Source organism: Balaenoptera musculus, chromosome 7, assembly GCF_009873245.2.
Source record: "Balaenoptera musculus isolate JJ_BM4_2016_0621 chromosome 7, mBalMus1.pri.v3, whole genome shotgun sequence".
In the NCBI taxonomy this organism is placed as follows: domain Eukaryota; kingdom Metazoa; phylum Chordata; class Mammalia; order Artiodactyla; family Balaenopteridae; genus Balaenoptera; species Balaenoptera musculus.
In genome coordinates, this window is record NC_045791.1 from 48,953,590 (window position 1) to 48,978,830 (window position 25,241).

At 35.0% G+C, this 25,241-nt stretch overlaps 1 protein-coding gene across 1 annotated transcript in view; it reads left to right on the forward strand.

Annotated features, from left to right (window-relative positions):
* Positions 1-21,507: 21,507 nt before the first annotated feature.
* The window catches only part of XIRP2 (xin actin binding repeat containing 2), a 69,072-nt gene continuing 65,338 nt past the window's right edge, over positions 21,508-25,241 (forward strand). Inside the window, exon 1 of the mRNA XM_036857609.1 lies at positions 21,508-21,646. The gene's annotated coding sequence lies outside the window, so the exon portion shown is untranslated. The remainder of the gene's footprint in view (positions 21,647-25,241) is intronic.

The window sequence follows — 25,241 nt, forward strand, 5'->3', positions numbered from 1 at the left end:
ACAGAGGCAGAGAAAGGGACAGAGAGAAACACAAGTAAGAATGGAGGAAATAAGGCAGGAAGAGACAGAGAGGAAAAAGCAGTTCTAAAACACTTTTGAGAAGTAGATAGAATCCAGTTATTACAGAACTATTTTTGGTGTCACAGACAAACACAGAGGGTGAGCAGTAGCAAAATCCATAAATTCAGCAGATGTTTACTGAACATGTACTATGGACCTGCTCCTGTGTTTAGTATTGGGGAGTATGTGAAGACCCACTCTGTCCCTGTGTGATTTTATTTTAAGAAAGGAAGCAGGTTCATAAACAAACATCATCTTTAAAGGATGAACAGTTCTACCATAGAAGGACACAGAAGAAGCCATGTGTGCCTGAACCTGAGATGCTTTGTAGAAGTGCTGATTTTCTTTTTGCTTTTCTCTTTTACTTTTTTTTTCCCCACTGATTGTGAAATATGATTGGGATTTGATCAAGAAGAGAAAGAAGGGATGTTTGAGAGGGAGGAATAGGAGGAAGGGTGGAAATTCCAGGTAGATCTAGCAAAATCATGAAGGGTTATTGAAAGTAAGGAATTTGAGGGAAATAGGGACCCTCCATATGTTTGATGCTTAGTAGGTCATTTCAATGAATGTCCTTATACCCCATGAGCTGGGGCCAGAGTGTGTTCTCAATTCTAAAATGAGGGTGAAACAATTCAGGTTGAGGTTAATTAGACTTAGTTGCCAGGTTAAGAGCTGGTTTGAATGAAAAGGGAAGACAATTTTTATGCTTTCAGAATTGATTAAAATGTTCATTGACATGTTTTAACAATGTTTACAAAAGTGAAGGAGTGGAATATTTGTCTATTTTCTACCACAATAAAAAACTAGCATTCTAAGGGCAATGCTAAGCTCTAGACATCCTAGATATGGGGAGTGGGAAAAAAGCCACTAAGTATATTAGCTAATTAGCAATTCTTTAAAATTCAATTTTCAAAGTATATAAAGTTTTTTATGTATTTGTAGTTTCAGGTTTTGAGCCACACACTTTTATTAAAAAATGTGTATTTTTTCCACAGAGTTTAATATTAGAAATACCTCATTTATTTGAAATCAAAATTAATTAGAAACATTTTACTTTTAAAGGTAATTTCTTATTATTTCTGCTTAATGCAGCTTCACATGCCCTTTAAAATAAATAGTATCTATGATGAATTATAAGAATAATAACTTATTAATAATAAATATGAAAACATAATAGCACATGAACTTTTCTCTTTGTGAAGTTACATTTACAAAGAGTTACACGTTTCTATATTTGGCTTTTTTTGCACATCTATAAATATGAGGATGGGGCTAAAATAATGTTCTATGAATAAGTTTTGCCTGTCACAGTTATGATTCTTTATTTGCAGCTTCCAAAGTGATGAAATACTATATGAGGCCTCAATTAGAAGAGTACACAAAGTCCCAGCCAGAGGGTCTCAGAATTCTTAAAGAATAACACATAACTTTGTATTGCCTAAGACAAAAGGCCAGTTGTTCAATTTTTTGAAGGTCATCTATTTAAAAAAAATAATCAATTCTTGCCAAACACAATTGGAAACTCATCCTGTTTAATGGTTTATTAGGTCTAATATTTCAGCATGTAACATTCTAGATAATTCCAGAGTTATTAGGGGGTATGTTATCATTCTCTAGTGATTGTTAAGACCATCACCTTTCATAAACATCAGGGAAGAATTTGATACACCACCTCCAAACCTGTTTTACATCATCACGTCACAATACTTTTGACTCACTGTTTAAGTATCTTCAGTCTCCATCCCTAGCAATGATGTACTGCTCTGCGGGAAGACGGTGTCAGAGCATGGAGCCAATTACTTTTAGTTATGTTATAGATAGGAAACTATTAAGGAATTTTAATATTAATTTATAATGGACCCAGGTTGGTAAATAGCTGGTAGGACAAAATATAAATCCTCTCTGGAGGAATGTACTTTCAACTGGGGCCTCAATAAAGTCTAGGGATAGAGTTCCAGTGAACATGAGCTCACAATCAAAAATCACAACATAGGCAAGAAACGAAACTGTATGAGTCAATGTATATAACAAAGCGGAACTATATCTACATAGACATCAGGTATGAATTAGAGATTTTAGAAAGGGAACTCTGTATACTATGGAATTTAGTTGTAAAACATCTAGCATTCAAGTTCATTGGAAATGGATAGACTAGTCTTGGATAACTGTCTGTCATTAAAAACAAACAAATAAAAAATAGTTCATGTCTTTCATTATACACAAAATTTCTTCCAGATGGTTTAAAGAGTTACACATAAAACTCGAAACTCTAACAAGTTAGAAAAATTATAGAAGGATATATTTATGACTTCAGAGGGGAAAAGAAACACTAAAAGCAAGAACCAGAAAGAGAAAATACGAGACCCAACATCATAAAAGCATTTAAACTTATGTTGACTGAAAAAAAATGCACAACCTAAAAGTTGAGAATTATGTCTTATTGGGGACATTACTGAGAAATTAAGCCCAGGACACAGCCTCTCAGATATCTCCAAGGGACTGTTCCAAGGAGGTAAGGGAGGAGCCGGGATATATAGGAGTTTTTGCAAAAAATAAATAAATAAATAAACCCAGGAGGTAGTCGAACATCAAAAGATTACTGCTAATTAAAGAAAAAACAGACATCTCAAGTTAATGAATTTAATGCTGTTCTATGTAAGGGAAGATGCAAGAGTCTGGGCTTAATGAAGTTATTCCTTTGATATGCACCTCAACTACCTAGGACCAGTGTCCTATTTTTCTCCATCCTGAACCCCCTCAGGTCGTTTTATCAGGGTGGCTGCAGTAGTCGATGGTTTGGTGGCCCCAATGTCCTTTGTTTATTGATATGGCAGGTGACATTCTTTTTCCACAGTTCTATGAACAATATATTAACTAATTAAAAGACTAGAAAAATTAAAAAATATTACAGCACGTATAACTAACAAAACACTAATATCCAGGATATATATAGGAAACATCTACCAAAGAAGAGACAACCAGATTTAAAACTGGGCAGAGTATATGAACCAAAACAAAACTGTAATAGATAATAATCATATGAAAATGTGAACAGCATTACTAATGATTGGGAAAAATAGAAATTAACATAATAATTAGGCATAATATTTTCCATCAGACCATCAGAATAAAAAAAAATGTTGTGGGCTTCCCTGGTGGCGCAGTGGTTGAGAATCTGCCTGCCAATGCAGGGGACACGGGTTCGAGCCCTGGTCTGGGAAGATCCCACATGCCGCGGAGCAGCTAGGCCCGTGAGCCACAACTACTGAGCCTGCGCGTCTGGAGCCTGTGCTCCGCAACAAGAGAGGCCAGGATAGTGAGAGGCCCGCGCACCGCGATGAAGAGTGGCCCCCGCTTGCCGCAACTAGAGAAAGTCCTCGCGCAGAAACGAAGACCCAACACAGCCATAAATAAATAAATAAATAAATAAAAATAAATTAAAAAAAAAAAAAAAAAAAAAAAAAAAAAAATGTTGTGTAACAATTTACATTTGTAGGATATATAAAGAAATAAACCCTCTCATACATTAGTGGTGGTAGTACAGAAATGGTATGATCTCTTGGAGAGACAATTTTAAAATGTTAATTAAAATTCAAAATCTCACCCAAACATTTTTTATCAACTTTTATCTATTTATCTAAAAGAAACACTACAAATGAGTATAATCATCAATATTGGAGGATATATATTGCAGTATTGATTTTATTAGAGAATAATTGGATAAAACTTATATGCCTATCAATAGGGGGATGATTAAATAAATTATGGCTCACCAATACCAAGAAATACTATATAACTTTGATAAGAATAAGATAGTTCAGTTGGTACTGACAGAGAAAGTTTTCTAAGATGTGTTGTTAGGTTGCTCTGCTGTCTTAATGTTTTACAGCAAGAAAGTATTTTCCATGTATTACTAGTATAATTTTGAAAATAGAAAAATCCCTCAGAGTGTGGCAACTTTTCTGATTAAGTAAAATACTGAAATCTTCATAGTATTGTTGTCAAACCCAAGTTTGTGTGCCTGACTCACAGTGAGGTCAAACAAACAAAAATGTCGGCATTTAGAACAGAGAAAGATTTATTGCAAGGGCCAATCAAGGAGAATGTGTGGCTCATGCTCAAAAAGCCCAGACTCTCTGATGGTTTTCCTGGAAGTTTTTATAGGCAAAGTTTAAGGGGAGGTATGCAGGGTGTGTGGCCTTCATCTGATTGGTTGATGGTGAGGTAACAGGGTGGTGTTCCAGGAATCTCAATCATCAGTCTTCTGGTTTCAATCAGTCTGGGGTCTATGTCCTTGTGCTCAGCCTGAAGTTACCATTCTCCACCCAGGTGGGGGCCTTAGTTCCTGTAGAAGAACTCAGAAATATGTATCAGATTGTTATGTATATCCCTTGAAGAGGAACCAGGACCCTGCCCCATCACTGCACTATTGTTTCTTGACTGCCTTTCCTTTGTTTCTGCATTCCCTCACTCCTCTAATTAGTAACTGTTTGAATCTGCCCTTTGGAACTCAGGGAAGGTCTAGGAGGTTGAAACCTTTTTCCTACAAACAAGAAATGGGGGACACGGAAAGGCTTTTGTATCTGGGAGGGCCCCACAGGGTCCTGCTTGGTTTCAGTACTGTGAGTGGCATATTTATGTGCTTAAGAATCGTAAAAAGCTGTAAAAAGTTAGGTTTAAATTTTATAATAGCAATATAAGTGAAAAACTATTATATTAAAACGTGGCTATTTGGACAGTGGAACTGGCCTTTTGTTGCTTATTTGATTTCCACATTTTTTAAAAGACCACTGTTATTTCAATTTCTTTCCACCTTGGTGGAAGTTTTTTAGAGATTTTCAAGTTTAACAAATATTAGTGAGTAAAGTATTTTAGAAGAGGTTAATACAAAATCTTATAACTTTAAGTAAAATCTATTTTAGGACATAGCTCAATCTATGATATTGCATTGTTTGAAGAACAAAGTCTAGATTCTTTTACAGGTTTACAAAGGAATAAATTCAATGTTTGTCATTTATCACCAAGCAATCTGGATTGGGTCCCAGTGGCTATAGGACATTGCTTAAGTTGTTTGCATTTCAACTGGCTCTTAATAAACAATTCAGTCATCTTAAGTGATATTGGAAATTGTTAATGGCATAAAGAAGGTTGTCATTAAATATAAACCAATAGGCTGAATTCCTATTGAGGCTAGGCCCTAACATAGGATAAGAAGTAATAGGAAATGAATTCTGGGACAGAAAAAAGGTTAACAAAAGAAGGTAGATCATGAGAAAACCGATTCTCTAGGGAGCATAGGCATTTACATTTTAAGGGAGGACATTAATACCAATTATGTGTCAGACATAGGCACTGACAATGCAAGGATGCGTAAAACATCCTCTCTGAATTCTCAAGTCTTATAATTTGAGTTTCTCAAATCACCCTGCTAGCATGATTATTAAAATGCAGATTTCTCAGTGCAACCTATAGCTTAAAGTAAAATGTAGCTTATCTCTTTGATTTAGACTCTGACTATCAGTGCATTTTAATAAACTTCCCAAGTGATTTCCTTGCATTCTGGTCTAGTTTGGTAAAATATATTACCTTGGATTTTTGTTTGCTAAGGGAAATACCACTGAATTCTAGAAGCTCATAAGTACCAAGATCCATCTTGTGTTTGGAGAGAGGCAGGAGTTGGGCTGGAGTGGGATCAAAGTTTTGAGTTTTGGGTACAGGCCAGTCAACATGAAAATAGCTAACAAAGGCATAAGAACACAAATTAAAAGTACCATAAATTTTAGATCAGCAAAAATTCTCTTCAGACAGAGAGAAATAGGGAAATATATTCTCAAATGGATCCTGGGATTCTCCCTCTCTCCCCATTGAAGTCATTCAAGGAAATTATATGTCGGAGTTGTTTGTGTGAGTGGAGCAGTCTTGCAATATCTGGGTTGAATCAATTCATGTAACAAATTATGGTTGAGCATCTCTTATAGACTAGGCTCAGAAGACACAAATATGAATTAAGACTATAATCTGGCTCTCAAGGAGCTCACAGTTTAGAGAAGAAGATGGATATGGATACAAATATGTTGAAATAAATGCTGATAGAGCTATAGAAATAACTATTCATTTATTCAAGCAACAAATTCATCGGGTGACTACTGGACACCAGGCACTAGATATACCATGATGAACAAAAACGTGGTTCCTGCCCATATGGATCTTTCATTCTGGTGGAGAAGGTAGAAAATAAGTACATAAACTAGTAACAAAATAGGTAATGACAAATTGTGAGAGTAAAGGAAGAAAACTGGGTGTATGGGATGGGGATGGCTATGGAGTTACTGGGGACAAAGGAACCATTTAAAGATAATCTTTAAAATTGAATTTCCAACTAGATTTCAAAAGAATTAGCTCTTAAGTCTGACATGATATTTTCTGGGCTATTTATGTGTCAGTAGGCTGTCAAATGATTGTAGAGGTGATATCAGCTCTCTTTTCCTGTTGTCGTATTTGTAAATCAACTAACGCCTGAAGTAAGCACCTGTGACTGACAGTTCTGTGAGAGGAATGTTCTGACCATGTACTTTCATTTCATTCAGGTTAAGCTTACTTTTTTTTTTTAGACCAGCTGGGTATTATTGCTTATGTTTTTTTAAAGTCTTCATTTATACATACATAAACATTTATGTCCTCACAGCAATGGACTTGATATGTCTTCATGCCCAACACAACCTGGGCTTGAAGAGCAAGAAGATAAGTCAAATCATAGTTAATTAGGGCTAGAAAAACAATATAACAGAAACCTCAGCTCTAGATATGTGAATAGCTATTTCAATAAGAAAAAACAGCACAGGCGTAGAGAACAAACATGGATACCCAGCGGGAAAGTGGGGGTGGGATGAATTGGGAGATTGGGATTGACATAAATACACTACTGATACTATGTGTAAAATAGATAACTAATGAGAACCTACTGTATAGCACAGGGACCTCTACTGAAAGCTCTGTGATGACCTAAATGGGAAGGAAATCCGAAAAATAGGAGATATATGTATAGCTGATTCTCTTTGCCGTACAGTAGAAACTAACACAACATTGTAAAGCAACTATACTCCAATGAAAAATTTAAAAAAAGTAAAAACGGGCCCATGGAGAAATGTTTACCATGTTGATGCCCCCCTTCCATGTAATCACTTTGAGAAGTACAACATTCTACAAAATAGAAAATACCTAGATGGCTTAAATGGAAGTTGGTGTTTTGAGCCACTGGCATTAGAATAACAGATAAAATGATCCCAGGATGTCTTCTTCAGATGCTTCCTCAAATGCAACCCCTCCCCCAATTGTACATTCAACCTCTACATATATCTATATGATGATTCTGGCATGTTCTACACTGTGTTATGATTTATTTGTCTATGTTATTCACAAGTACATAGCAATATGTGCCCTGTGTGAAGTATATGTTAAAAATACTTGTTGAATGAATAAATTAATTTTGAAATACTAAGAATCATTGAACATAGTTATAATTTTGTGCATATGGGAATATGCTCTTTCATATACAGACTCGTGATAAAATAGTTGAAAATGCCCTTTGGTGACGGGCAAGTCCAGGTTAAATCCTGTTTTGAGCACTTATAAACTGTGCAACATTGAGAAAGTTACCTAACTGCTCTAAGCTTTAATTTCCTACTCTTTAAAATAGTAAAGTTAATAATAGCTATCTCTTAGGCCTGTTGTTGGTATTACCTAGAATATTACATAAAAATAACTTATTATACTGCATAGCACTCAAAATGGCGCAGATTTTGTTTGTCAGCTAGGGAAAGTGCATTCTATAAAACTTCTATAAGATATATTTATAGAGTGAATCATTTTAAAGCATATCTCTAAGATGTTTCCAAGTTCTTTGCATCAATAAACAATTGTAAGTTCATCAATACAAGTACTTGCATACTCAGTACCTAGTAGACATTCAAGGAATGTTATTTATGTGAATACATGATTTTCCAGGTCTTGACAAGGTGGTTGGCTATGGATTGCACTTCTGAGGCATAAATTTAAATGATAAGTTTTGAAAAAACTTTGTATCAGATGAAGTCTGCTGTATTCATGTTTTTATGACCTGTCAATAGAAAAATATTTTTTTAAATAACTAAGGCTTGAAGAGTAAGAAAAACTGACCTATCAATGTAAAATGACAATTGAAGCAAAACATAAATGGCTCTTTGGCTAATCAATAAAAATAGATGAGGAAACAGACAAGTGTCTAAAACTTCAAAGATAATGAAACTGACTGTTCATGACTTTCCTCTTCCAAGCTCCACTGCATCTTTTTTAGATTTTTATTTTTATCTTGCTTAGGTTTTTTTCAATTCACAGTCTAAAAATGCCCATATTAAATCATCCCTACACATTTTCCCAATTCCCAACATAAACAAATCAAATGTTGCTTAGAAACGTTTACTATGCTTTGTTATTTACAACAACGACAAATGCATTGAGTGCAATAAAGGCATGAACACAAGCATCCTCAATAGACACATGAAGCAGTTTATGACATCCAAATGGCATTCTTGAAAAAAGTGATAAGTTCATGAGAAAGCCCAGTGAACCTAGTTTTGTACTGCTAAATCCTTCCCTCAAATCTTCTTGACTTTCATTGATTCATTTACTTATCTATCTACTTATTCTGTATTTCATAAAACAAACATGTTTTGGGTGTGCTTTTGACTTAATTCATTATTTTTGCTTGGGATAACATTTGATCCTAGTATGTTCAACAGAATGTTCCTATGTCAAAAGTCAGTATCTACTTTGTATGGATATTGTTCTTCATTTACATGAAGCAAAGGAAAGAAGCTTACATATATACTAAATACATATACATGTATATAGCTCAGAGGCTATCCTTCATCTCCAATTTTTTTTTTTTTTTTTAGAAATACCAGACACAGACACAGAGAAGGAAGTCCACTAAAAAATAAGTGATTTTTCATTACTTTTAGAAAAAGTTTTGGGAATCCAGAACCCTTGCCTTTCTTCCCCCACCCACCCCCCACCCATGATCAGAGCAGCTTGTGAAATGTTACTAATTCCATACTCCTAGAGAAAAAAGCAATAAACTTCCTTGACAAGGCTGCTGGAGATCATTATGAAAAATGTTGCAGAAGGAGGAACAAACAGTATGTGTATACAAGCCTGAGTACTGACGTAAGAAGAAAAAATTGCACAGATTCATCTTGGTCATTGTGACATATCTTAACTTGATATCTGTCAAGGCTTTTGGTGAAAATATTGTAGGAGAGACTATTAAGAGTAAAAAAAAATCTATGAAAGCTGTTTCTTTTCTCCCTGAAAATAAAGAGCATCAAGTGTGAAGTTATTTATCGACATAATAAAATGCCTTAAAACAGTGTTGTAGTTATGCTGAAACATAAACATAAAGTTTGCCATCAGAACCTATAATTTGCTTAAAGATAACAAAAGAAAGATCGTAGTCAATTATATGTCTTATCAGGTTACAAACAGTAGATATCCTTACAAAATGCACCTGAAAATCACTAATTAAACAGAGCATCACAGTTTTAGTCTCTGAGGCTACATCGTTTTCTCCGTATTTTCTATCTCATTTATAACTACAAATGTTTTGGAGGCAAGAATCTACAGTAGAAGATTTTGACATGCAGTTGAAGGATACAAAGTTTTTTTAAATTGTATAATATTTACCTTTTGCAAAGTTGAAAGCACTAGATTTATCTAACGTTTTTGAAATTCAGTTCAAATGGACTTAAACATGAAATGGAGTAATAGAGATGTGTCCAAGCATCTGTTCACCAAACCAGCATTTATGGAGCACCCACAGTGTACCAAGCCTTGTGAAAGGCCCTGGGTATCCAGGAACAGCAGGACAGAAATAGACCTACCCTCACAGAGTTTACCATGTGGTAATAATAGCTTACATTTCTATTGTGCTTCAACAATATGTAAGGCATTTTTACAAACATTTGTCTTATCTACTTCTTATCCTTTGAGATAGGTGTTATTATTCCCAGCATATAAATGAGATTATTGAAACTTGGACATTTTGAAGCTGGGAGATTCAGAGATAACTACAAATATGTGTAGAGGATATTCAATCACAAAAATAGCCATTTATATTTTATTTCACTTAATGGTTCTTTCAATAAGATTTCAATCAGGAGACAAGAAACCTACAGTAATTTCAACAGGGAAAATTTAAATAAGGAATTGTCAACTATAGCAGGAAATAGTTACAAAAGGGGGTTCAATATAAAGGGGTAAAGAAAACTCTAAGGAATACAGAGATAGCAGATATAGAGAGCAGCCACGACCTCTAGGGATAACACAGAGCACCCAAGAAAGAAACAAATATGGAAAGGGGCCTCTGCCCTAATAAAGCTGGGATCCAGACCTCAGGGCACTATTGTGGCCCACTGGATGGCAGAGAAGTTCATCGGGGGGCTGCACTGGGAAAGTGGGAAATCACCTTCTGGGTTGCTGAGGGAAGTACCATGGAGAGATGCCATATGCCGCTGGTCACAGAGCATTACAAGAGCCTGCCAGGAAAGAGGATGCACAGAAACCAAGAACTGTTTCTCTTCCAGGATCCCTCCAGGGTTCTCTACTGATGAAGCTTCCCATCTTGCCAACTGGCAAGGGAGAAACGTTCCAGTATCGCAAACAGAGCCACAGAGGGTAGATTTGGAGCTTAGAGGAATAAAATGATAAGTGACACGTTGGTATATCAAGAACATTTAGATGAGTTGTATCATATCATTTATTTGTCACAATTCACTAAGGGGATACATATTTTATTCTTATGTCATGGATGAAGTCATTTAAAAATATATTTCCTGTATTTGTTTTAAAAGATAAAGAACTATGAGATTAAATATTTTGCCCATTATTATAAGGAGTAAAACTTACAACCTGGTCATCGAAAGCGTTGAATTTGGCCAGACTGGTCCAATTTCTGATTGTTAGACTTTGGGCAAAATACGTTGGGAAAAATATTTAACCTCTCTGTATTTCTGTTTCTTCATTTAAAAAACAAACAAAAAACAGAACTTACTTCATATATTTCTTATGAAGATTATATTGGATGATGTTGGCAATGTGTTTGGAATGTAGCTGGCACATACATAATGCTCATTTGTAGACTACTGTTGTTATTATCATATATTATTGAGTTACTTCTTCCATTAAAAAATCTTAAATATGTGGGATAAAGAATAAAAATCTATAAGCATCCCAGGAAGAAAATCCATCATATACAAAGCAACACTGTCAAGCTGCACTGAGTTTTTCTCCAACCTGTGCAATGCTAGAAAACAGTAGAATGACATGTGTGTGCAGGTCTTGGGCGGGGGGTAATTATTAATAAATAATTCTCTAAGCAATCTAGTTGTTTCTAACATATATAGGCAACAGAAAAATAAGATATTAAAAAATTAGATTTAAAAAATCTGGCTACAAAAGTTCTTCCACTTGTAAATGTATATTGTCCAATGGCAAATGACAGCACGTTTCTTATTTGAAAAAAAAATTTAATGGGGTTTATTGTTTTGTTCTTGTTGTAAATATGATATGGATTTCCCATTACAAGATAGAGGAAGTTTAAAGAAAATAAAAATTACTGATATTCCTACCCAGCGAGAAACAGGTGTATTTCCTCCTAGTTTTTCTCTCAATGGATTACATGTAAATAAGCATATATAAATATACATTTTTAGGAATTAGCATTCTACTAGCTGTGTAGTGATATTCTATATTCTACAAGATGTGTGGTGGTATTTGATTGTGTTTTTATTAGTTATAGTAATTTCTGAAGGTTTTTAAATATATAGTAATGCTATTTGAATAATGATAGTTGTACTTCTTCCTTTCTAATCATTTTGTCGCATATTTCTTTTTCTTGTCCTATTACACTGGCAAGACACTCAAGCATGATGCCAAGTGGAAGGGATGAGAGTAGACATCTTCATCTAATTTTTAATAAAAACAAAGCATTCACTTTTTATCATTAAGTGTGATGTTGGCTATAGAATTTTATGTACATGCTGTTTTTGAAGTTTAAAAAATTTCTTTTTGTTCTTAGTTTGTTGAAAGTTTTTAATCATGACAGGATATTGAATGTTGTCAAGTATGGTTCTTCAGTTACTGGAATGATAAATTACTTAAAATTTTTTTTAATCTACAATTATGGTGAATGACTTTATTTGCTTTGGAGATGGAAATGGATTTGCATCATTGCTCACGAAAAAATAAAGCAAATGCAGACCATTGGGTATATAATTCTCCTATTTGTATAAAAAAGGAAAGTATGGAGATATATATATATATACACATAGACATGTTTTATGCATATATTGTCACTCACATACGTGTCCTTTTATGTACAGAGAACATTTCAGGATAATGAAAAACTTAACAACAATCTGTTGCCCATATGCAAAAGGTCTGGTTGTCTAGGCTAGGAGAAAGGTTTTATTTTATGCTTACTCTCTTGTGCTGTGTGAAATGTTGACCATATATGCCTTTGAAAAAAATACATGCCTCTATTTTTTATGGTTATTTATTGCATTTAGGCTTAAGTATTTTATTAGCTTAGAATGTATTTTGAAGTAAAGTATAAGGTGAGACTTTGAAATATTTTTTTTCCAATTATTTAGTTGAGTTTAGTCTGGAGAATTAATTCCATTTTGTTATGCTTGATTCAGAATAGTTATTTTTATTCCACTAAAAGGAATATTGATTTCAACACCAATTTCACTGTATTTGAATTAATGTAGCTTTGTAAATTGAAATTTGTTTTGGGGCTAGTGTGCCATATTGGTTTATCATGTTTTTTACGTCACTCTTTTATTAAATTTTTGTATACATTTTTCTGATGAAATTTGAAATTTGGTCACCACCTTAAGGTGTGTACCTTGACCACTCAAATTAAAGTGTTTTCTTTTTCATACCACTGATTTCTTCTTTTTCATAAACTTATCCCTCTTTATGCAGTATATATATTTGTGTATTTACTAGGGCCCATGGATTTTTGTTCATCCTATAAACACTATATCTAGACAGCACTTGATACACACCTGCTCTATAAATATATGATGACTGACCTACTCAATGAATGAATGCATGTGTGAGTGATTGAATAAATTCATCAAACTCCAAAAAAACACACACTCGATTTTATTTCCACTGCTTTTCTCCACTCTTGACATTTAATGTCACATAATTTATTTTAATCTATGATTAGAGCCCTGAATTATTACATTATTAAGATAAGATGTCATGAATACTAAAAATATATTATTTTCCATATACATTTTTTCAAAGATTTTGGGAGAGTTTACATTCAATTTTGTAACTGCATTTACAATATTTGTTTACTTTTAATTCAAATAATAATTCTTTTATACAATAAATTTCTCATTCTTTTATTCTTGATGTTGAATCATCTTTTGTAGGCTTGCAGATATATTTTAGTTGCTTCCCTACTGAGGATATATTAACCATTTTCTTTGAGAAATTTTTATATATTGAAAAATATATCTCTATATGCCTCATACATGAATAACAGGCACTTGTCTATAATGAGAATTCTTCATTCAAATCTATGTCCATCATAAAAACAAACAAAAGCGAAACACCTCATATACAACATTCCACTCTATCATAATACATAATGTCTCAGTGAAGAACTCTGAGAACAGCTTGTCTTTTTCCTTATTCATTATTTTTTATCTTTAAAATTCAAAAATTTATAAGGGCATATCCAGGTATCTTGATGAGCCTTTGGTTTTTTTCCTCTCAGATCTTCAGCTTGAAAACTTTTTCTTTTCTTTTAAATTTAATTATTTATGTCCTTGCTATTTTTCTCTTTCTTCCCCTGAAACAGTTGTTTCTTTGATCATATCTCTACCGTTCGTATCCATGATTATCTAGGCCATCATTTTCATCTCTTTGATTTTGCTCCTGCATTACAGAAAAATTTCTCAAATCTTTGCCCACTTCATTGATTGAATTAATTTTTTTCATATGTGCTCTTTACTATCTCAAATGCTACTTTAATTTTCTATTGAATTTTGCATTTTCTTACAACCTGTTTTAGTCTTCACTTTTTCCATTCTTTCATTCCATCCTATTCTCTCCTTAATAGCACCTATTATGGTTTTGTAGAGGCTTCTCCTCCTGAATCTTTTTGAGAACATCAAGAATATAAGTGTAAATTTTTCAGCTATTTCAAAAATAAACTAATTTTAAAAAACTATGTTATCAATTGGCCTCATCAAGTCAGTGCCCTTTGCCTTCTTCCAGCAGTACCTCCTTAGGACATCTTGACTTATTTACTTTACTTGTACTGTGTTGAGATTGATTCAGGCTTGCCATTTCCTTCAGATAGGGTAGGTGAAGTTTTTCCTTTTCTGCCATCACAGAACACTTGGCTCTTATAATTTCTCCCATAATTTTTCCTTTTTGTCTCTGAACTACATCTAAAATCTTTAATTTTTGGTCCTATCCAAATTTGCTGAATAGAGGTTGAAACTTCTACCCCATACCTTACAAAATTAACTTAGGTTATCAGATACAGTGTGTAAATTTGCTTTTGCATGGTGCAAAGCATGAAAAATTGTACAAAGTTCCATCATCTACTCTCTAAAGTGCTTCCTCAGGAACCTAACAATCCATCCCATTTCTCCCTTCTGAGAGATGTAGTGCATGTATTGATATATACAGAGAGGGGTAGGGGTGGAGATGAGTCAGGGCTATAGCTCAGGTTGGCCCAGAAGTATTTCACATGGTACTGAGGGAAGAACTCCTAGTTTTGGTCAGAGCAACATGAGGCTGTGGAGTGAGTCAGTCTTTCCCTCTTACTTGAGAAAATTGTGTCCACTTCTGATTCAGAGAGTTCACTATGCAATGTGTCATCCAAAACTGTGATTCATGTTTGTCACTCTCAATCATAACCATTATTGGAAATTCTGTACAAATGTCAGAATATTTTCTCCTCTTCTTCTTCCTCCTCCTTTTCTCTTATTTTTTTAATCTCCTTCATCTTCTCTCTTACACAAACATAAAATCACATTAATACTCTATCTTTCATTACTGTATTAGCAATTCATGCTATTTTGTGCTGCTTTTTCTTTTTTACTATTTTATTTTACAGTTAATAAAAATCCTATTAGGAATGTGTAGTCCTCTGTCATTTTTTAACCAGGTAGCTCCCTAATTTTAACTTACCCTTTTCTGGATCAAATCTCGTAGATTCCCTAGAGTTCTTTAATTCATCCTTGTCTTTGTTATAAGGAACATGTTTTATATAAATTACATTTAAAGAGTAGAGATGATTCACATACTGAAGTACCTAGTAAAGAACGTTTTTCTTTTTCTTTTTTATATTGGGAGCCAGGTCACTAGACATCCCCCTGTATGCAGACCCTGATGGTGAGTCAAGAAGGTCCGCATTTGGCTTATTAGTCAGGTGATTCCACATCCCTGTTTGCCCTGGACTGTTTCACATTGTGCTGTTGTGTTAGCATAATTATTTATAGTATTCCTTTCACTCTCTAAAGCATCCTGGTTTGCATCATCCTACATAAGACTATGAGATACAATTAAAATGTGAGTCATATATGCCTGAAAGACTTACTCGTGCTTCCTTAATACTGTGATGTAATTTTTTTAAATTTATTTATTTTATTTATTTATTATTTTTGGCTGTGTTGGGTCTTCGTTGCTGCATGTGGGCTTTCTCTAGTTGCGCAAGCAGGAGCTACTCTTTGTTGCGGTGCACGGGCTTCTCATTGTGGTGGCTTCTCTTGTTGCGGAGTACTGGCTCTAGGCACACGGGCTTCAGTAGTTGTGGCACACGGACTCAGTAATTGTGGCTCGCAGGCTCTATAGCGCAGGCTCAGTAGTTGTGGCACATGGGCTTAGTTGCTCTGCGGCATGTGGGATCTTCCCAGACCAGGGCTCGAACCCATGTCCCCTGCATTGGCAGGCGGACTCCTAACCACTGCGCCACCAGGGAAGCCCCTTGTGATGTAATTTTAATAGAATTGAGCAAGTGAAAATTACAGTTAATTAAATTCAGCCATAATTTAGTTACTAATACCCTAATCCTGCTTGCATGACAACTGAATGGGTCATGCCATCAACAATGTTCAAAGCAGATTGTTAAACTCTAATTGGTGGATTAGTACTTCATGTATGCTAGATAATAATGTAGAATTTGAAACAATATATATTCAAGTTCTTTAATTCTAAAAATTTTAGACTTTTTGTTCTTTAATTCTAGAAATCTTAGATTGGCCCCATTGGTCCAGGGACTATATAGCAGGTGACTGAAGTACAATTGTCCCAGCTTTAAAGTTCTCACTCATCTACTCTTTTTGTCTTTGGAGTGTCCACTGATTGATAGTTCACTCTGCTTGCTGCCATGCACAAAAGGCCTTGCCAGAGCCTACCTATTTTGCAGGCCTACACTGTGCCTTAGCCACAGTATTTATCAATATGTGAAAGAGGTGACCCCTCTCAAAGCATATCATTCAGGATATGTAATAGTGATTGGATAGAATTTTTAGATTAAGGTCAGGATAAATAATATATCCCAAATAATCCAAACATATGAAATCAACAGAATTGAGTCTAATTCCCAATAAGGCTGATTAACTTTTGTCTTTGAAGAAGTTACTTAACTTCACTCACCCTCAGTTTCCTTCTATGAAATGGTGATGATACCAAAATCTTGGGGTTGTTGTAAGAATAAAAGAAAATAAATGTAAATCACCGTGGCACAATTCTCTTATAAAGTATAGATTTATTATTAAGGGAAAATTAAAGGAAGAAGAGAGAGTCACTGCTTTTCTTGGAAATTTTTAATATTAATGAACAAGAAAAGAAAGTGAACCAAATGAATTCCTAGATGGTGTCTTTTTTGTTAAGGAGAATAGGCTTCAACCAACAAATGGTACCAGCAAAAGTAGAAAAGGGAATAAATTCAAGATTACTGATGACCTAGTAAAGAAGCACAGAGAATTTTGAAATCCCCTAATCAGATACATTTTATTTCAAGTCATCAAGAATATCTACAAATGTAGATACATAAATGGATCTAAACTCATATATCAGTTTCCCTTCAGAGGGAGATCTTTAGCAGTAGTAAGACTTTATATATGTTAGTGGCTCCATTCTGTTAAATATCCTTTATCATTGACTTAGATAACACATATATTGCCTTGTGAAGAGAACAACTATGCTTGATGGCAGAAGCGAGCTGGAATAATGGGATGGAATCATTGCCATTCACTTAGGCATAAACTAAACAATTATAGGAGAATGTGATATAGCTTGTCAGTAATATATGCAAAAAAGACTTAGATTTTAATGGACGATAGTTATATGATTCAACAATGTCATATTGCTGCAGAAAATCCTGTGAGCACTTTTTGATATTCAATATAAAATATCCAAACCAAAGCTTTCTATTTTTTATTCACCTGTCTTCCAGATTACTAATCTTGTCTTTTGCTGTCTCCCATTTGCTATTAAACTATCCCTTGAGTTCTTAATGTCTGATATTGTATTTTTCAATACTGGAATGTCCATTTCATTATTATTTTGTAATTTTAATTTTATTGTGAAATTCTCCATCTTTTATATACTTTCTATGTTATTTCTTGTATTTTCTTAAATATATAAATCATGATTATTATTTTTTTTTTATTAAATCATGATTATTTTAAAGTCCTTATCTGCTAATTCAAACATCTATACCATCTGCTTTTTCTCCCCTTTTTTTTTTTTTACTTGTAACTAGCGACAGTGTTCTGTCTCTTTGTGTGCCAGGTATTTTTTTTAATTGAAAGTCAAGCATTGTGTTTTCAAAAAGCAAAGGTGGAAAAGCTCCAGATGATATACTTTCATCAGAGAGGTTCAGCCTGTCCTCTGCTAGGCAGATAGAGTAGAGGGGGTAGTGGGGCTGACCACTTTAAGTTTTCTTTGAGAATCTGTCAGATCCTATCTCTGCTCTACTTTTCAGAGGTCTTCAGCTTGGATATGTAGCCTCACACCCCGTGAAGCTTCCGAATTTGGCAAATGTCTTGAGGGGGAGGCTGGCTATGGCTGAGTCTACTCAAGTCACCACTTTTATCACCCCAAGCCTGATCAGGTCCCCAGCTTTGCCGTTTCACCTGTCTCCCACCTTCTAGGGGCTGAAACAGGATCCTCACTCAGCCTCCAGCTCAGCCCACACTATCAAGCACCACTAGGAACAAAGTTATCGCAGATTATTTTACAGTCAATTTCCCTTTCCTTTGAGGACTTTCAGCTGTCACCTGTCCTCCCAGTAGACCTTTGTCTCCTAAGTGTCATGAAAATGCGGGCTATTCCACTTTAATTTTCTGTGTTTGGGCTTATGACTGTAGCCTGCTTTGCTGTGAAATTTTGAAACTTAGCCAATATCTTGGGGAGAAAGACGAATTTGAGGTCCTGCTACTCTCCAATTTTGTTACTCCAGTCCCATGTAACTGCCAGAAGTTTTGCTGTCCTTTTGTCCCCCAGCAGCAGTGCTCTTCCTGAGTTGAGCCTGGATTCTAAGCCTCTATCTGCATCCGGAAATGAAAAATAACCTCCAGGGACAGCCTCAGAGTCTTAGCTCTTAGTCTTGCATTTCCTGAATTGTTTTCCCTCTGGTGCTTATTGTTTGGCTGATCCTTGATACCTTACATATATTACTTTTGTAACTGATTCAGCTTTTCTAATTTTTCTCAGTGGGAGCATTGGCCTGATGCTAATGACTCCGTCTCACTAAAAGCAATAGTCTTATGTAGGTTCCAATTGAGTACAATACAGGCTTTAATAGGTAGAGGTATCTAGGCTCTGTGAAGATAATTTAAAGTATGTTTATGGATTGGATAGGGAACAAAATTTTCCACTTAAACTTTCTAAGATTTTTGATACAAGGAATAACCTGCTGGATCTTTCTACCTATTTAGCTAGCTGTCATCCATCTACCCATTCATCCATCCATCTATCCACCCCTCCATCCATCTTCCTTTCAGAGTAATTTCATAGCAATTAATTAGATTGTTACAAAATGAAGAATGAAAATTAGCGTCTGAAACAACTGAAATAACAAATGGTAAGAATCTAGGTGCTGACATTTTCATTGTCTTCATGACAAAAATGAATAAACCAAATTGTATGATAGCTAGCTAATTCTATAACTGAAAGATTTTGCTTGATCTTACGTTAGTTAATTTATGCATACTACCTTAGATCTAACATTTATTGCTCTTAATCCATTACCACCTATTTTATAATGTTTCAACAAGGATTCTTTTCCTATCCATTTTTTTTCTTTTAACAATGCATAATCATTGGGTTTTGGGGTGATTATAAACATTAGAAAATATGAAAAAATAATTTTATTTATGTATGTATTTAAATCAAATATATTTTTTTCCTGAAAGGGCAGAAACAGAAAGTTTGAAGAAAGGTTGTCTTGAATGAAACTTAGAGAAACAAGTGAAGAAACCTATCACTACAATGGAAGGAGAAGGCAGGCAGTTTTAAGTGAGAAGAGAAAATAAGGAAGCTACAAGTCATATCTTTGAGTAATTACCAATATTTTGAAAGACTAAAACCATGATAAGCATCATTAGCACCTATATGCAAATACCAGATTAAATTTGACCGTATTTACATTGTGGGTCGATCTCCTCATGACTTAAATCGAACTATTGTGATCTTAGATCTGTCTAATGCCATTTTCTTATCCATATAGCAGGATAAAGTCATAATAATAATAATAATAATTTTAAAATAAATATTTTGTCCTAGATGTAGACTTTCATGAATATTACATATATATTATGACATTTAATCTTCACAACCACCATTTAAAGTAGGTAAACTTCGTCCTGTTTAGTTATAGAGAAGTAAAATGAAGCATAGACAACATATGAAATTTGCCGGGTCATAGAGTTTAGTTAGTGTCAAAATCCTGTGCTCTACATCAGCACTGTCCTGTAGAATTTTCTGCAATAATGGAAATGTTCTGTCACTGCACTGTCTAATACATAGCCACCTGGCACATGTAGAAATTGAGTACTTGAAATGTGCCTAGCACAGCTGAGGAAATGAACTTTTAATTTTATTTAATTCAATCAAGTAAAATTTAAATGGTCACATGTGTCTAGCAGCTACCACACTGGACAGCACAACTCTAAACTAATCAGATTATATTGGCTGCTGGCCCTGAAAAATCTTGTGAAGTGTACAAGAACACCATTTTAGAAGCTTTTTCTTAATCAGCTGGAACATCACTCCTTGACCTACTTTTAATAGAAATCAATACTGTATATGGAAAAAAATGTAATGTATATACTGGTCTTTATTAGTAAATAATATGGTAAATAGCTTACTTGTAAGCATTTGTATGAAATAAACAGTATGTAAGTCGGGTGCTTTCTTTAAGTCAAAGGGCAATTTTCTCTTTCTTTATTTGGGCTTGCTGTGAGGGCATTAGTATACATACTTAACCCCACATGAGGAAAATAATAGAAGAGAGGAAAGATAGGGGAAGCTGGTTGTTTATATTTACTTAGAATGTATTAGATGTTGGCATTATGGAGCTAAATGGTGAGTTCTCCTGCTTCCTTCCGGGTCAGGTCTGCAGGGTGTGCTGAGTAAGCAGGGTGGCAGCAAAGGACACTTAATATGATTCTTTCAGGAGCATGTGAGGTGACTCCTGTCCTTTGCCCGCTGTTCCTCCTGCCAAGTGATTTTAATATTAATGGGCAGGAATCACACAGTAGGTGTGCCCTTTATTCTCTCTAGAATGCCTTAACACTCCTTCTTCCTTCACTTTTTTGTCCAAAAGAGCACTTTCTTTACTTATATAAACATCACAATAGTGTTTTGCTTTATATGTGAAGTCTCAAAAAGCAAACTAATATTTTCCATGCCTAAGAACATTCTGTAAATAAAAACAGCGTTTCCACTTCCTGAGAACCCAAATTCCACCAGAATAAATTGGAACATTCTCTCTGTGCTTTATTTTCAGATTCTTGACTCTTAAAGATTGAAATTATTAAAACAAATGCAAGTAATTCAAGAGCTTTCATTCCTCTTTTTCCTCATCGGTGCTGGTTATATTTTAGGCTTTGTTCAGAAGGTCAGAGTTGGCTCGATGGTCATGGCTGTGGAAAGGATTTGATTGACTGCACATGTGCTAATACTATGCATACATTATTGAGGGCACTACGAGGCAGAGTGCCCTCAGAGAACACTTCTGAAAAGAGTAGTTGACTCAGGCCCCACCTATACAGAGCTCAGTTCCTAAAAATAGGTGCTAAGTTGCATCCTTTAGACGCAGGGCTGAAATAAATTCAGCAGTCCTATCTACTCTCTTGATAGACCCTTCAGTGGAGCTGGCCTCCACTCCACCGACTGCTTTCAGGGGACTGGGAAATTTGCTGTACAAAGGAGGAAACTAGTCTGTGAAGAACTGTAAAGATACATGACATTTCCACGAACTTGGGGTTAAGTCTAAATATTATAAAAGGTATGTGTTATATAGTCATTTATACTCTACTTCCAGAGTTGTGATATGTTCTTGCTGATTGCTTAAGATCAGTGAAGACCACAGGTCAAATTGTAATTGTCCTCACAGCAAATATTCAGTTGCATTTTGTAGAATAGTTAGCATTTTTTATTTTTAGTATTGAAGAAATATGAACCAAACTTGATAAACAGACATCAATGAAAATTATACTTCAATTTATAGCTAAAAGGGAAAACTGAAAAAATTAGTTTATCTTTTATGAGCATAAATTGATAATGTATACAGTAATATGTTTGAAATTCTAAACTATATTTCTTTTTTTTAAAAAAACTATATTTCTTAAAATTTGCTGATGGAAAGAAAGAGTTGAAAATATGCTCAACTGTTGCAGCTTGCTCAGAGAAATGTATAAAATGTATTCTTTCTCCAGCCTTAGTTTGATTTTGTGCTTCTTGCCCCAGCCAGTTCATCTCCTCTGGGAGTATTACTGGACTAAGGATTAAAGAATCAGGTTCTTACATGTTTTGCAGAATTAAGAAAAGCACTGCCAGTTGGATCTGCCAGGCCTAATTATAGTAACTACAAACTTAAAGAGAGAAGACTGAGATTTTACTTTTAAAATAACATGGCCTATATACTGTTTCAAATGAATTTATTCTGTCTTCAGTTGCCTATGAACACCTTAATTTGGTCCTGTTGTGCCTTAAATGTTTAGATGTTAGAGACTGAAGTGATTTGGAAGAGGCATTATAACAGAATCTCTTACGACACCAATTAAAAGCAAGGACACTTTAAGATTACATAATACAGGGTTTAAATTTAGCCAGCTGGTGCTGAACTGAAAGATATTTTATTTTTACCAGAGCTCTATTTGGTCACTGACGAGCTGGAGTTTGTTTGAATTATTTTAAAATTTTATGTGCAGGGTGCCAAAGGACGAGTAAAATATTTACCTCAGCTACATTCAGAGCCCTGAATTTTAATATGAGAGAGCACCTGTTTTGAGTTTTAGAAGCTATTACCATTGAGTGGCAAAAATATTGGATAAAAAACGGGAAAGTGTTGAATTCTGTGCTTAAATATTTCTCTACTTCTCTGCCTAATCTTTGAATCTTTTACCTTTTTTACTGTTAACATGTAAATGAACAGCTAGATCCATGTTTTAAAGTCATTCAGCATTTCAGATGTCTACAATACGGCAAAGTGCCAGCTGTTTGGGGAAAATGTAGTCTGGAGTTTGGAGTAAATATTTCTGCACGCAGTGTTGTGCATCTTTTAGATACCACTTCCCTCAACCACCTGAAAAATAAAAGTAGATATTCTAATGATCACAGAGAGCTTTACTTCAGAAAATGTCAGGTGGGCCTCAAGTCTTCAGTGATTACAAATGAAGAGAGGGTTGGTTGTCTTTCCTCAAGTTTACTTTTGGGTAAAAAAACCCCACAAAGTTCATAGATAATTTACTATTGTTTACCATTGATAGCTGTCTGCTCTTCAGTCATTTCCAGTATTTTGCTTCTCACTTACACTTAGCACAATTGAAAAACTTCTGCATATCAGTATTCATTTTATTCGTTTGGTAAAATACTACTTATGATGAGACAATTTGGGGTTGGACCCCCATGGTAACCTTGGAACTGGAAACTGATACTTCCTCTCTTCTCTCTCTCTCTCTCTCATGCATACACATAAGTCTGGGCAGTAAGAGACCATTTTGTAACGCTTGTTTGTTAGCTTGGAGTCACATCTAGATTCTGTAATTTACAGACCAGGCCAGAAACATAATCAGTGCTTGGCAGTATAATTCCCAGATTTCTGATTGAACAATCTGTGAGGGATAGAACTTAAATGACATTACGTTGTCCTTTTTATTTGCTTCCCACCCCCTCTTTTAAAAGCATTCAAGTTACACTTTGAAATTTAATTAAATTGTAATTTTTTTCCCCCTGCTTCTGAAACAAACACTTGCTCATTCAGATTATAGGTTCATCCTTTGCAGAATGTGGGTAACATCAGACTTTTCTGATTCAGGAATAACTTTTTTTAGAACACTGATTTATTCACTATAAGTACACGGTCTTTATGTGACTGCATGATACGTTGTATTGTTGTTTTTTCCCTGACACCAAATGCATGGTATTTTCTGACACCAACCAATTCTCCAATTCTCTGACACCAGCGGGGTGTACAACAATTCAGTTCAATTCTCACACTAACTTCCAGAGTTAGAGCAGAACCCACTGATTGCCCGCACTTTAGCCACTAACTCAGGAACAGCCAAATGGAAGAGATTCATAGAGTAATGGGCGGGGGGGGGGGGGGCACAGAGCTTCCATGCCCTCTCTGGGCTCACCACCCATCAGTATGTTCACCAACTGGAAGCTCACTAAATCCTGTTGTTTAGAATTTTTATTGAGATTTCATGATGTAGGATGATTGGCTGAATCATTGGCCATCATTAAGTAGGTTCAACCTCTGACCCCTCTCCCCATTTCCAAGGTGGGAAGTAGGGCTGAATATTCAGACTCTAATCGCCTGGTTGGTTTTTCTGGCAACCAGCCCCCATCCTGAAGCTATCTCTATTTCCTCCACCCCCGTATAAGGCCAGGAATTAGCTCATTAGCTAGCATACCAAAGACACCATCACTCAGGAGTTTTGAAGGGTTTTAGGAGCTCTGTGCCAGGCACCAGGGACAAATACCAAATACTTATTGTGTATTATATCACATATATCCACAATGTTACTTCTCCGTCTATGAAACGCTACCTATAAACTCCAGAGTAAAAGTTTCATCCTATTTATTTTCCTAATCATTGGAATCCTTCTTTTGCAAACTTAACTAACCTGAGTACTTCTCCATTTGTACAATATAATCAGGAAAAAGCACAAAGAGCAATGATAATCAGACAGCCAGTGTAAAGAATAAAGGTTTTTTTTTTTCTTAAGAATTGAGAATCAGCAAATTCAATGAGTTATTTGTATCAGTTTGGATACAAGAAATGAGAGTATTGCTATATTTAATGACTCTTGGGACTTTGTGGGCATACATGATGGCATAAAAATAATCTGGCAGTGAGCAGTGCAATAGGTAATCCAAATTCCTGGTAGAGTGGCTGTACTTCTTAAAATATCACAAAGGATAAGAGGAATTTATTACATAGATAACACAAAGAACCTCAGTGACTATTTGATTTAACACCTTTAAGTTCTAGATAAGAAAACTGAGCCACAGAACATTAACTAGTAACTTACAAGATTTAGGCAGAGAGAACTAGAAACCAACTCTCTTGACTTATATTTCAGTGCTATATGTCATTCTGCAAAGCTTTGTGCCATATCACCCCAACCTTACTCCACCCCCAGGACTTGGAACACATTTAGAGGTAAACCTTGATAAAGCCTTTTTTCTTCCAGGCTTTTGTTGCTTTTTATTTTGCGTTTCCTGTTTCTCTTCAATTTAGGATAAATTATGGAAAAGGAGAACTGATCCACATATTCATTTAAAACTCAAAAAAACGGTGATGATTGGTTTATTTTTTAACTTGACTAAGCGTCTAAGTTTGCTCATCTTCTGTGCTAGATGAGCTGCTTCTG